The sequence below is a fragment of the Tenrec ecaudatus genome, chromosome 6, assembly GCF_050624435.1.
Source record: "Tenrec ecaudatus isolate mTenEca1 chromosome 6, mTenEca1.hap1, whole genome shotgun sequence".
Lineage (NCBI taxonomy): Eukaryota > Metazoa > Chordata > Mammalia > Afrosoricida > Tenrecidae > Tenrec > Tenrec ecaudatus.
In genome coordinates this window covers 47,535,484-47,549,031 of record NC_134535.1, presented here as the reverse complement: position 1 = coordinate 47,549,031, position 13,548 = coordinate 47,535,484, and the positions used below count along the sequence as shown (strand labels likewise).

The window sequence follows — 13,548 nt, the reverse complement described above, 5'->3', positions numbered from 1 at the left end:
AGAAAAACACCATCTGACATTGTTGTAGCGTTAAATGTTTCTGGGGAAATATATACATCAAACCAAACGCAATGCTTACCAAATAATGGTTCCTCAGCTAATAAGAAGAGTATCCATTTAAATTCAATTGTTCTCAGTCAGGATCAAAGACTAGCCATTCAGCTCATTATCACTGCTTGTACATTCTGTCTTTTCGATATAATTTGCATTTCTACTGTTCTTGCTGAGCTCATCTTAATAAACTATGGGAAGCTTTGGAAATCAGAGGAATTCCAGAACTTTTCATAGGGCTCATGGAAAACTTGTACATGGACTCAGAAACAGGTGTGTGAACAGAAAGAGGAATACTGCCTGGTTTAAAATCAAGACAGGTGTGCATCAGGGTAGTATCCGCTCATACTTTCTAACCTTTATGCTTGTCAAGCAATCGAGAAGTTGGCTTCCATAAAGAAGACCATGGCATCAAGATTGGAGGAAGGCTTATTAACAACCTGCGATAATGGAGATGACACAGCCTTGCTGCTGAAAGCGAGGAGGACTTGAAGCATTTGCTGATGAAGGTCAAGGACACAATCTTCCGTAGGGATTATAACTCAATGTAAAGAAAACCAAAATCTTCACAACTTGTAACATGATAGTACGCGTAGAAAAGATTGAAGTTGTCAAGGATTTCATCTTTCTTGAATCCACAATTAACACTAATGGAAATAGCAGTCAAAAGATAAAAGAATGCATTGTATTGGGTAAATCTGCTATTTAAAAAATCTATTTAAAATGTGTGGATAGCCGGATGTTACTTTGAGGACTAAAGCGCACCTGACTCAAGCCATAGTATTTCAATGGCCTCATATGTGTGAGAGTTGTACATTGACTGAGGAAGACCAAAGGAGAATCAGTGCATCTGAATGAGGGTTCTGCCAAAGAATATTAAAAGTACCATAGACTGCTGAAAGGACACACCAATGCATCTTGAAAGAGGTGTAGCCAGAATGCCCCTTCGAGGCAAGCATGGTAAGACTTCATCTCACATACTTTACAGATGTTCTGAGGGGAGACCAGTCCCTGGACAAGGACATTGTGCTTGGCGTAGCAGAGGGGCAGCAAGAAAGAGGGAAGCCCTCGACAAGGCAGACTGACACAGTGGCAGTACCAATGCAAACATGAGGCAGTGTTTCATTCCATTGTACAGAGGGTCACGATGAATTGGAACCAACTCAAGGGTACCTAATAATAACAACTATCATAGTTTTTCCTAGGTTCTATGGTAATCATTCCCATTTCAAACCCTGAAACCTCATGAGAACTCTTACTTAGTTAAAAAAAAAAAAACTCTGAAGCTCTTCATTACTAATATAATGAGACAATTTTCAATTGTTCCATAAGCTAGACATGAGGAGGATCGAATGAGAACCAATACATTTGAATCAAAGGTGTTGGTGATAAATATTGACCATATCATAGACTGCCAAAAGGAAAAAAAAAATGTCTTGGCAGAAGTACAGCCAGAAAGTCCTTTTTAAGCTGAGATATTTGGACATGGAATTTGAACACATAATTTGAACATGGCCTTAGGATAGACAAGTCTCTGGAAGAGGACATTGTGCTCCGTGAAGTGGAGGGTCAGCAACAGAGAGGCAGATGCTAAGTGAGAAGGACTGACAAAAGTCCCTGCAACAGCGGGCTCCAGGGTAATGAGGTGAGGATGGCGCAAGGCGGCGGCGTTTGTCTGTAGCACATAGTGTGGTTGAGTCTGAGCTAAGTGGCAGCAACGACATAATCGTTGCCAACTCTTTTAGGTTGTATTCTTGTTTGATTCGTTGCGCTGACAGTACTATTTCTTCACTGAACTCTGTGTCTGTGTTCTTTGCATTAAGGAGAGTAATATTCTTAACATCTCAAGGATTTCCCAAGAGACATTAGAAAATACTAATCACACATTTATCTGCCATGACCATGAGAATCTTTAAGGCCATCACAGATCTGAAAACATCCAGCTGACATGAATGTTGACTCAGCCAACATTCAACTGACCAGCAACAAAAGTGAGCCAAGCCAAGATCAATCAATCCAAGTCTAGTTAACTGAGTACCATGAATTAATATGCGTGTATACCACTGACCTTTTTGGGTTACACAGCATTATTTTAGAAATAGATAATCAAATGGCTTTTTTTATTAATCATTTATTATTGAACTGTTGGTAGGTGGGCAAAAATGGTCTTGCTACATCAATGCCCTACAGGCTATATTAAGAAATATGTTAGTGTGGAAAATCTATGATTGATATTCTCAGTGAATATTATTTAAATTTTCTCTTACAATTGACCCCCATTGTTTGTGTAAATCGCATCCAGCATGAAAGTACTGATTCTGTACAAGTGAGTGATTCAGGTACTGTGACATAAAGTTAGCCCACCGTGGTCCAACAGAGCCACTCTTCCTCAAAAGAGCTTTAAAAACTAGTACCAAGGACTAATAAAAGACAATGTTGAAGGTATATCATTATGCCCCAAAGAGATGATCAATAAGACTCTACCATAAATTAAAAAGGATGTTTTGAAAGGGAGTCAAAGGCAGATAAAAAACAAAACATAGATCCAGGAATGGGTTTGCACTAAATCCTAGTTCCAACTGAAGAAAAATGAGTTCTTACATCATGGCCTGCTTGATATCCTCAGGAAGAGAACTCAGAAAATATGGGTGCTATAGCAAAGTGTGGTGAAAAAATTAGATGATGCCCATCTATCAGATAAAGTAGTGTCTTAAAGGCTCATTTCCAAACAAGTAGCCATCTGAAGGAGATGTCAACTAAGTCTACATGGAAGAAAAACACCAATGTCAGTCACCGAAGGACTGAAAATCTTATCATCTGAAGCTGACGGAGGGAGTAGTATCAGATCCTAAAATGTGAGAACTGGCGTGCAGAAGGCGATGGATGCCAGTGGGAGCCAAGCTCTATTTGTGGGACTTCTGCTTATAGGAAGGAAGCCCCCAGTGATTTCCGTCTGTCCATAATAGAGGGGTGGGAGGGAAGTGGTTACTAAGCACCGGGCATGGGAGAGATGACTGCAGAACATTAAAAGGGTGGTTGAAGCCGGTCAGCTGATCTCCCCTATGAGGCACATCAGGCCTGATCTTGTTTCCAACCTTTTCTGTATTTTTTTGTTTTTGTTTGTTCATATTGGGGCTTATCTCAGATGTGTTAAGACCTTGGGGATCACCCCCTGGAATTTGTGTTATCTGTCTTTCTGTTTTTCAGTACATGAATCCAGAATTGATGAACCTATAGGGACAGGGAGCAGAATAAGTGTTGATGGGTGGTACAGAGATGGAGGGAGGAAGTAAAAGGGAGCTGAAGTGAAGGAGTTCATAAAAGAAAATAATGTCTTGAACCTGATTGTGATGGAAGTTGTATAATACTGCTTGAAGTGACTGCAATATGAAATGATACGACATCTCTGGTAACTCCCAATAAAAAAGAATCGGATTTTCTCTTCCACTGTAACTACAAAAACTTTTTTTCCACCTCACAATCTGTGATTTAACATTTTTTTAGTTATTTCTATGATCACCTTTGTAGTCAGTCTTTAAAGAAAAGAAAAGAAAGAAAACAGAACTGTTGCTAGTTTATATGGCTTCGTTGTTCAAATTAGATAACTTTATTATAAAATAAGTAGCAAAGATTCAAATTTGAAAGTTGGAAACAAAAAAGAACAGTAGGTAAAATACAGGGCCTTGGTGATAGAACTGAAGCTGGCGACTGCATGAGTGAACTCTGAAAGACAGTGAATTCTGTATTGCAAATGCCTTTTTCAACAAAATAAACAGCAACTACACAAGCAGATCCCGCAGATGGAGCACACAGAAACCAAATGGCCTGCATCTATGGGAGGAGCCCGGGTGGGGTAGTGGTGATGAACTGGGCTGCTAACCACAGTGTGCTGCAGCCTGAAAACACAGCTGTTCCCTGGGGAAAAGATGAGACTGTCTACTCCTCATATGAGTACATGTCACAAACACAGAGGGGTAGCTCTACCCTGGGACACTGGGTCACTGTGAGTAAGAACCAACTGGATGGCAGTGAGTTTGGGGATTTTGGGTTTTGGGTTTTTTGTGAGAAGAGATGATGGAAAGGCTCAAGATCAGCAGCCGAATCAATGGAGAAAAGCTCATCAATTACTCATATGTAGGTTCAAGTTGAAGTCGAAGAAAACTGAAACAAGTCCATGAGAGCCAAAAATAACAAATTGAGTCTATCTCACCTGAATCTTAACACTTTCTCAAGAACAGATTTGATTTGTTGAAGACGAATGACAGAAGACTTGATGGGCTATGGGTTGACATCAAGAACATCATACATGAAGTGAGCAAAAAGTCAATAAAAAGGCCCAAAAAAAGGAAGATTAAAGGAGAGGTCAGCAGAGACTCTGAAACTTGGTTACTGGTGATAGAGCAATTAAAGAAGATTGAAGAAATGATGAAGTAAAAGATCTAAACAAAAATTTCAAAGGGCAGTTCCAGAAGACAACATATAATATTATAATGAAATATAATCTAAATCAAAAAAGTTGGAGTTAGAAACCTTAAAATAAATATGTATTCATCACCTCTCAATATCTCAAGATAAAGTAATTGAGAAAAAACTCAAGTTTGGAGTTGCAATCCTAAAATATCCTGAGCAACATATTGAATGACGCAAAAAGCATCACAGGAAGACGGAAGAGGTACACAGAATCGCTGTATCAAAAAGACTCATGACACTCAACCATTTCAGAAGGTAGCATATGAGAAACAGGCATACTGAAAAAAGAAGTCCAAGTTGTACTGAAACATTAGCCAACAAGAAGGCTCCAGGAATTGATGGAATATCAATTGAAATGTTTCTATATGCTAATGAAGCATTGGAAACACTCATCTATGCCAAGAAATGTGGAAAACAGTTACCTGGCCAACTGACTGGAATAGATCCATATTTGGAGCTATTTCAAGGAAAGTTGATCCAGCAGATTGTGTCCATTATAGAACAATATCAGTGATATGCATACAAGTAAAATGTGGCTGCAGATCCTCCAATAATGGGTGCACCCATACCTTGGCAGAGAGCTATCAGAAATTCGGGACAGATTCAGAAGAAGAAATGGGACAAAAACTACCATTTGTGGTAGGTATATAATTGTTAATTTGAGAGGACTATGATTGAAAGGGTGGAATCTAGTCTGTCAATTGGATCACAGCCAATGAGTCTTCTGTGTGGGCATAGCCTTCTCCTGAGAATAGTGGGAAATCTGGTACTTCCTTCTTGGAGGTGGAAGACTCTCTGCTACTCCCTGGCAGACATTGCAGAAGACAAGCCACATGGACGCAACCAGACCTCAGAAGCCGGAGAAGCTACAGAGGGAGCCCTGCCAGCACAGAGATGCTTACAATGCCACTGGACCCAAAGACTTTCTACCCACTGGCCTGTGATCTTCCTGCATTTGGCTTCATTGCATTTGTTTCATGAGTCTGAAGAGGACTTTATAGATTGGTATTGGACATATGGGCTAATAACAGACTTAGGGCCTTGGACTGGACTGGGTTGGGATGTTTTCTCAATGTTCAATTCCTCTTGTATATAAACCTCTCCCTTATATACATATGAGTGTTTATGAACTTGTTTCTCTAGTCTGCCCAAACGCACCATTGCTTACGTCAAATGAATCTTGGTGAAAGCAGGACATATTAGGATTAAGTTTACTAACATCTTTTGGACTATGCAAAGGCATTTGGCTGTGTAAATCATAAAATATGAATCACATGAAGATGAATGGGAATACCAGATACTTTATTGTGCTGACATGGAGTCAGTACGTGGACCAAGATCTTGCCAGTCATTCAAACAGAACAAGAGAATGTTACATGGCTCAAAATCAGGAAAGGATATCATGGCTGTATCCTTTCACCGTGTTCATTCAATCTTCATGTAGAGCAGATAATATAAGTACAATATGAGAAACTGGAATATATAAAGAATAAAATGGCCTAAGGATTAATTAAAATCCTGCTATATGCAGATGATGCAACCTTGATTGCTAAAGTGAGGAGTACTTGAAGCACTTGCTGGTGAAGAGCAAGGATTATGGCTTTCTATATGGATTGCAACTCATTGCAAAAAAGCAAAAGTCCTCAAAGTGGCCCAATAGGTAACATCATGATAAGTGAAGGAAAAATTGAAGGCATTTGCCTTGTTTTCAAAGACTGTTTATTTTACCATGTTAATAGTAAATTGCTCTGATGGTTATTAATACACATACATAGAAATTAGTTTATCCTTTAGTATTCTTGATAAAGCAAAATAAACATGCCAATATTCAATATTTATAAATTATTTTGTTTCTATTTACATTGTTGCCTCTAACCCTCAAAAATAACCATCTGAGGTCTTAGTATTTCCTGTGTGTAGCACAGTAATCCGAAGTCCTGACTCAAGTTGGTAATGTGAAATAAAGTCACAGTACATATGCCTTCCTAGGTCAAGTCTACTTATCTTTCTGCCTCAAAAATACATATACTTATTTTTGTTTCTATCTAAAACTGGTTCTCAACCTTCCTAATGCTGTGACCCTTAATACCGTTCCTCATGTTATGGTGACCCCAGAACCATAAAATTATTTTCATTGGTACTTCATAACTGTAATTTTGCTACTGTTATGGATCAGGCAACCCCTGTGAAAGGGTCACTCAACACCCAAAGGGGTTGCGACCCACAGGTTGAGAACCGCTGATCTAAAATGACCTACTTATTAGTCTGGTACTCTAATAATACGAGAGTTTTGGCAGAATAAAGTATACCGCTGCCCTTGGGGATCTTATACACTATGATGAGAAACTGCCAGGCGAACAGATAATTTAAATATAATATGGTAAATGAAAAAGGCAAGGAACAGAAAACAAATGTATTAGACTTTAAAAAAAAACTTCCTGGAAGAAAAAAAACGTCTTAACTTGGGTGAGAAGTTACCTAGACAAATACATTGGGGAAGAATCTGATAGGCAGAGAGATAAAAATGCATGAAGGGAAAAAAGAGTGGAATAACATGGTGTTTGTTGAAACTACAAATAGATAGGATTGTCTGAGTGCACAATGTTACCAAAAGAAACAAAGGAGAATTTAAGGAACACATACTAACAACAGACTATAATAGAAATATTTAGGAATATTTAAGAGGTAAACTCAGAAGAGCTCAGCGATGAATAAATGAGGGAGAAGATGTTATCTACATTGACACTCAAGTCTTTGGTCAAATGAGAGCAGTACTGGATGAGAAAATGGAGTTGGATGATGACTGAGTCCGGAACATCCTGAGGGGGAAGTTCTGGGCACAGTAAAACAGTATGTGCAATACACCAAACCCAAATCTATTCCTATTGAGTCAATTACAACTCAGAACCACACTATGGGACAGACTAGAACTTCCCCATAGGGTTGTCAAGGCCGTAATTGTGCAGAAGCAGACTTCTACATCGTTCTTCCACAGTAACTACTGCATTCCAATCACTGACTTCACTTATCCCTTGAGCACTTTAATAACTGCACACTAAAATCCCTACTGTATGTTTTAACTATGTAGAATATTGAGTCTGAAGCTTAAATTCATCAACCTAGAGCTGCAGGGTGATGTGAACTAATCAGCACTCTGTAGACCGAGCTTCACTCAAACGCATAAGGAAAGACTAAACACTCTGTCTAGAAAATAGTTGGCATGACCATCCTGTCAGCATTGTTCATAAAGAAGTAACACCGAGCGCCAGTTCCCAAAGGCATTACACATCCAATCAAAATCACGAAATGTCATAAAGTGTGTCTGTCTTAGGTCTATATGGTTTTCTAGAGTTATTTTTATATTTAATTTTACTGTAGAAACTTTCGATATCACAAGCTTTATCTCTGTTTTGAAATTCAGCTTAAGGACAATCACCTCTACTTTACAAATAAAAGTCAAATGCATTGCCCCTAAACAGTGTTGTTGGTGTGAGGTGCCAACTAGTCCATTCTGACCCATAACGACCTCATGCACAACAGAAAGAAACACTGCCCAGCCCTGCAGCAGTCTCCCAAATATCCCCATACCTGTACGAAACCGTATAGATAGATTAATTATGACTACTCAGCCAGATTTTAATATACCACTTAAAGAAGACTAGTCACTGGTTAGAGGTTAGCTAAGTGTTAATTTGTGTGATGGGAAAACAATAAGCCACGAAAGTCACATGAACAAAAAATGATGGAAGAAAGGCAAAACATTCGAACATTTACAATAATTAAGGCAACAGAGGCACATACTGTTTCCACAATCCTACAATAGCAGTGATCTGTGAATAGATGCTTAGACAGACCACAAACTGAATAGGTATGGGAGGATGAGTGGGAATATTCTTTCAAGTACATACAGAGTTCAGAAAATATACGTACAATTGACAAAAGATATTTGTACATGTGCATTTACCCTTGTGGTAGTCACCAAATCTGGTGTCAATTAGAAGATTAAGAGTGTAGGGGTGGAGTCTAGGCTGTCAATTGGAGATAGCCAATGAGACGTCTGTGTGGGCACGGCCTTCTCCTGAGAATTCTGGGAAATCTGATCATTCCTTCCTGGAGGCAGGAGAGACTCTCTCTACCACTCCCGAAAGACATTGCAGCTGACTAGACCTCTGAAGCCAGAGAAGCCACAGAGAGACCCCTGCCAGTGCTGAGATGCTCACAGCGCCACTGGACCCAAAGACTTTCTACCCACTGACTTGTGATCATCCTGCATCGGCTTCATTGCATGTGCTTCGTGAGTCTGAAGAGGACTTTATAGACTTGATGGTATCAGACATATGGGCTACTTAGTATCAGATTCATAGCCTTGGACTGGACCGGGCTGGGGTGTTTTCTTAATGTACAATTGCTCTTGTATATAAATCTCTTTCTTATACACATATGTGTGTCTATGGATTTGTTTCTCTAGGCTACCCAGACTAATACACCCTGCCTGAAAATATATTGATGAATGTGGTAGAGCATACAGGGGACAAACTTAAGAAAACTTCTTAGACAATAACCAAAGACCTTGAGGTAATGAGTTGCTGGGGGGAGGGGGCATCAGTAACAGTCAAATGGTATAACATAATTCACAAAGACAATGCTTCACATGCTATTTTGCTGAGTAGAAACTAAGGCAGTAAAAGCTCAGGAGCGGTTATCTGAAGAGGAGCGATTGTTCTCTCCCCATCTAGAGGAAAAAAGAATGATGAAAACTGAAAGCCATGGAACAATTAGTCCAATAGATTAAGGGACCACACAAAGGCCTTCGTGAACTTGGACTAGACGTAGGTGATGCCTACATACCACACCAATTGCTCTGGAAAGGACCACATCATAAAGTCCGGGCTAGAGTAGGAGAAAGGATGTAGAACAAAGTCCCAAATCATAGCATCCCAAATGTTTCATCTCTATACAAGACAAAAGGTCAAGATGAGAAGGATGCACCAGGCTCATTGGTGGGATAGAGAGCAGTGGGACCTCCAAGGCTCTGACTACTGCCGCCATTTAGGTCTGGAACTGAACTCAACCCCCTATTAAACAATCACTTAAACAAATACCCTTCCCCACGGGCATTTACATAGCAGTACAAAGGAGTTGTGTAGCATTGTCAAAGCAGGACAGAGGCCAAGAGAATGTGTGGTAACAGGCCAAGGCCTGGAGCAAGATGTGCCACTTGTACCCACCTGACCTGAAGAACCGTTTCCTGAACGTTTAGGATGCTACTTTTTAAGTTCCATAATAAACCCCCTTCCACACTCATAAGTATTGTGTACATGTGACAATTAATTATGGAATCCACCAGAAAAGGGCAGAGTGCTGTGGGAGAGATGGTTCTGAGGTTAGAATCGGTCAAGACCATTGGAGGTGGAATCATGTCTAAGCTCTGCTTCAGAAGAATTGGCCTTGACCTGATTTAGAGTTTTATTCTCCTTCCCCATGGTGAGATGAGAAGAGGTCAGATGCTGTCCGTACGCTATTTTCTTACCTGAAGGATATTCAAATATTTAGAATAGTAAACTGCCAATCAATATTGGAAAAGATGCATGAAAATATTTGTAGAACAGATTATAACTGTACCCTTCCAATGTAAAGGCTGATAATCCCTAGTCCACAATTTAAATATATACACTCTGAAAACACATTTTCAAAGGCATAGCAAACTTGATGGCCAGCAAAACCTGGCCTGAACTAAGATAAACCTATTTTGAGTCTTGAGTTTTCCTATGCAGTAAGAATATTTATATAATTATCACCAAAATGGGAATGTGTTTAATTATGGAGTGCTTCCAGAATCCTCTGGCTGCGTGTTCCATAGTATGCATTCTATACATTACACACAGAAGATAAAATCAATTCTGAATTCCAAGACCCACTGACCCCACGGGATTTGGATAAGACCATGCCCCAGTGAAATTTAGAAAGCAAATCTTAAAAGTTCATATACTCAGCAGATGAATTGCTAGCATTAAAATTATTTTATTGTATAGCTTTAAGAAATGAACCTATACAATATAATTTTCTATTAAACCATTTCCCAGTTTTCTCCTTCATCTCTCCAAAGTAACTTATCCTAATATTTTTATAGTTGTAATATCCCTTCAAAGTAATCTCTCAGTTTTTACAGTTAGGGAAAATTATAAAATCCAAATTATTCTTAGAACATTTGACAGGATTCTGACCCAAATTAACAACCTCAAGTTTGCATAAAATAATGAATGATAAATGTAGAAGGGATGCATTCAGAGTCCTACAATTAAGAGTCAAATGTCAATTTCCAAGAAAAGTTGGAAGTTGATTCTTGGAAGTATATGTGTAAAAGAAATTGAGAATACACTTCAGCAACTATGCAATTTAATTGGAAACTTCAGTTGATTCTATCCTAATACATACTGAAAGTATATAATATAATCCTGAATTATTTAATGGAAAACTCTGTCCAGAAAAAATAAATGATTACCCCACTCAATGCTTGGTTCTGGAAATGTACTTTATCAATAGTATTAACTCAGGTAACCTGAGAGGATAATGAGTAAATGCAATAGCTCTAGAAATTGCTTCCTGGAGAAAAATTTCAGAGACTAATATCTAGCTTGAAAAAGGATAATTCTTGTAGAAGATACGGTAGTTACCTTCAAATCCTTGAAAGAAATCAACATATTCTTTGTGATGGAACTAACTAGTGCAACAGGTGAGAGTTGTTGAAAACATTGTTTCAGCTAGGAGGCAAAGGCCAATTACAGAGGTCTAAATAAAGGCATATATGTATATAAATATATTTATATATGAAGATAGGGAAATAGGTCTATGTACATAGGGTAGTGGATGGATATTGGGCCTCCACTCAAGTACTCCCTCAATGAAAGAATACTTTCTTCAATTAAATGGGCATTCTATGATGCTCACCTTCCCGACACAACTGCTGAAGACAAAGTGGGTGAATAAGCAAATGAATGTGGTGAAGAAAGCTGATGGTGCCCGGCTACCAAAAGATACAGCGTCTGGGGTCTTAAAGACTTGACATAAACAAGCAGCTATCTAGCTCAGAAGCAACAAAGCCCACATGGAAGAAGCACACCAGTCTGCGTGATGATGAGGTGCCGAAGGGATCAGTTATCCGGCATCAAAGAACAAAAAATCCTATCATTGTGTGCTCACTTCCCTGATATGATCGCTGAAAACAAATGGGTGCATAAGCAAATGTGGCAAAGAAAGGTGATGGTTCCCGGCTATCAAAAGATATAGCATCCGGGGTATTAAAGGCTTGAAGGTAAATAAGCGGCCATCTAGTTCAGAAGCAACAAAGCCCACATGGCAAAAGCACACCAGCCTGTGTGATCACGAGATGTCGAACAAAAAATCACATCATTGTGAATGAGGTGGGGAGTGCAAAGTGGAGACCCAAAGCCTATTTGTAGGCCACTGAACATCCCCTTATAGAAGGGTCACAGGAAGACAATCCAGTCAGGGTGTAATGTAGCAATGATGAAACATACAACTTTCCCCTACTTCCTAAATGCATCCTCCCCACAAACTATCATGATCCTAATTCTACCATACAAATCTGGCTCGACCAGAGAATGTACACTGGTACAGATAGGAACTGGAAACACAGGGAACCCGGGATGGATGATCCTTGCAGGACCATTGGTGTGAGTGGCAATACTGAGAAGGTGAAGAGAGGGTGGGTTGGAAAGGGGGAACCGATTACAAGGATCTACAGGTGACCTCCTCCCTGGGGGATGGACATCAGAAAAGGGGGTGAAGGGAGATGTCAGACAGGGAAAGATAAGACAAAATAATAATTTATAAATTATCAAGGGTTCATTAGGGTGGGGAAAGTAGGGCGGGAGGGGGAAAATGAGGAGCTGATGCCAGGGGCTTAGGTGGGAGAGCAAATGTTTTGAGAATGATGAGGGCAATGAATGTACAAATGTGCTTGACACAATGGATGTATGTATGGTGATAAGGGTTGTATGAGCCCCTCATAAAACGATACAAAAAGAAAACATTGTTTCATCGCTATACAAGATAAACAGTAAAAATAAAAAGGATCAGAAGAATTATCCATATATCCACATAGGCTTACAAGATTAACTACTGGGGATGTGGCAAAGGCTTCAAGATAATACTCTTTATTCAGGAAGTCATAAACATGCCAACATTATACTGGACGTTATTAGTACAACTCCTTTTAAAATGTTGTACCTTTTGATTATAGCGTTTTCACTACTTGAAAACCCAAAAATGAAAAGCTATTTCCTACAGATATAACTACAGGGATATTAATATTTGCTCTTTTATCTTTTAGGTTAAGGGTCAGTCAAGTTTTCATTTAAAACAGTGGTTCTCAACCTGTGGGTCACGGCCGCTTTGGGGGTGGAATGACCCTTTCACAGGGGTCACCTGAGTCATAACAGTGGCAAAATGACAGTGATGAAGTAGCAACAAAAATAACTTTATGGTTGGGGGGTCACCACCACATGAAGAATTGTATTAAAGAGTCATGGCATTAGGAAGGTTGAGAACCACTGATTTAAAAGAAAACTGTAGTTCATTGGGTTGATTATAAAATATATCTTTTATACACAGCTTTTTTGTCCTACTTAAAATAAACACAATTTCACCTACTTTTAAGTTAGCAAATAGATGCTCATCATTGGCACAACTTACTTAAAATAAAATAAGATGATTGAAAAATAAAACAACAATACGGCTGTGGGAATAAGAGTGAACTTATGGCTTTTTTCCATTTTCAAAAGATTTTTTAATATAAAAAGAAATTTGGTTCACATTTTTAAGGAAGAAGCAGTATATCAGTAATCCCCAGTACTTAAAAGATCTTTTACGATTTTTTTAAACCAATAAAAGTATGAGACTCTCAAATCAAACTAGTATAATTTTTTGAAGTAGAAAACACAATATATATAAAGAGAAACTAACTAACTACTCCTACATTCTAGTCATTAAAACCTGATCAACAGG

At 38.9% G+C, this 13,548-nt stretch overlaps 1 protein-coding gene across 5 annotated transcripts in view; it reads right to left on the bottom strand.

Annotated features, from left to right (window-relative positions):
- PPFIA2 (PPFI scaffold protein A2) overlaps positions 1-13,548 on the bottom strand; it is a 490,478-nt gene that overhangs the window by 476,431 nt on the left and 499 nt on the right. The gene's annotated exons all lie outside the window — the stretch shown is intronic.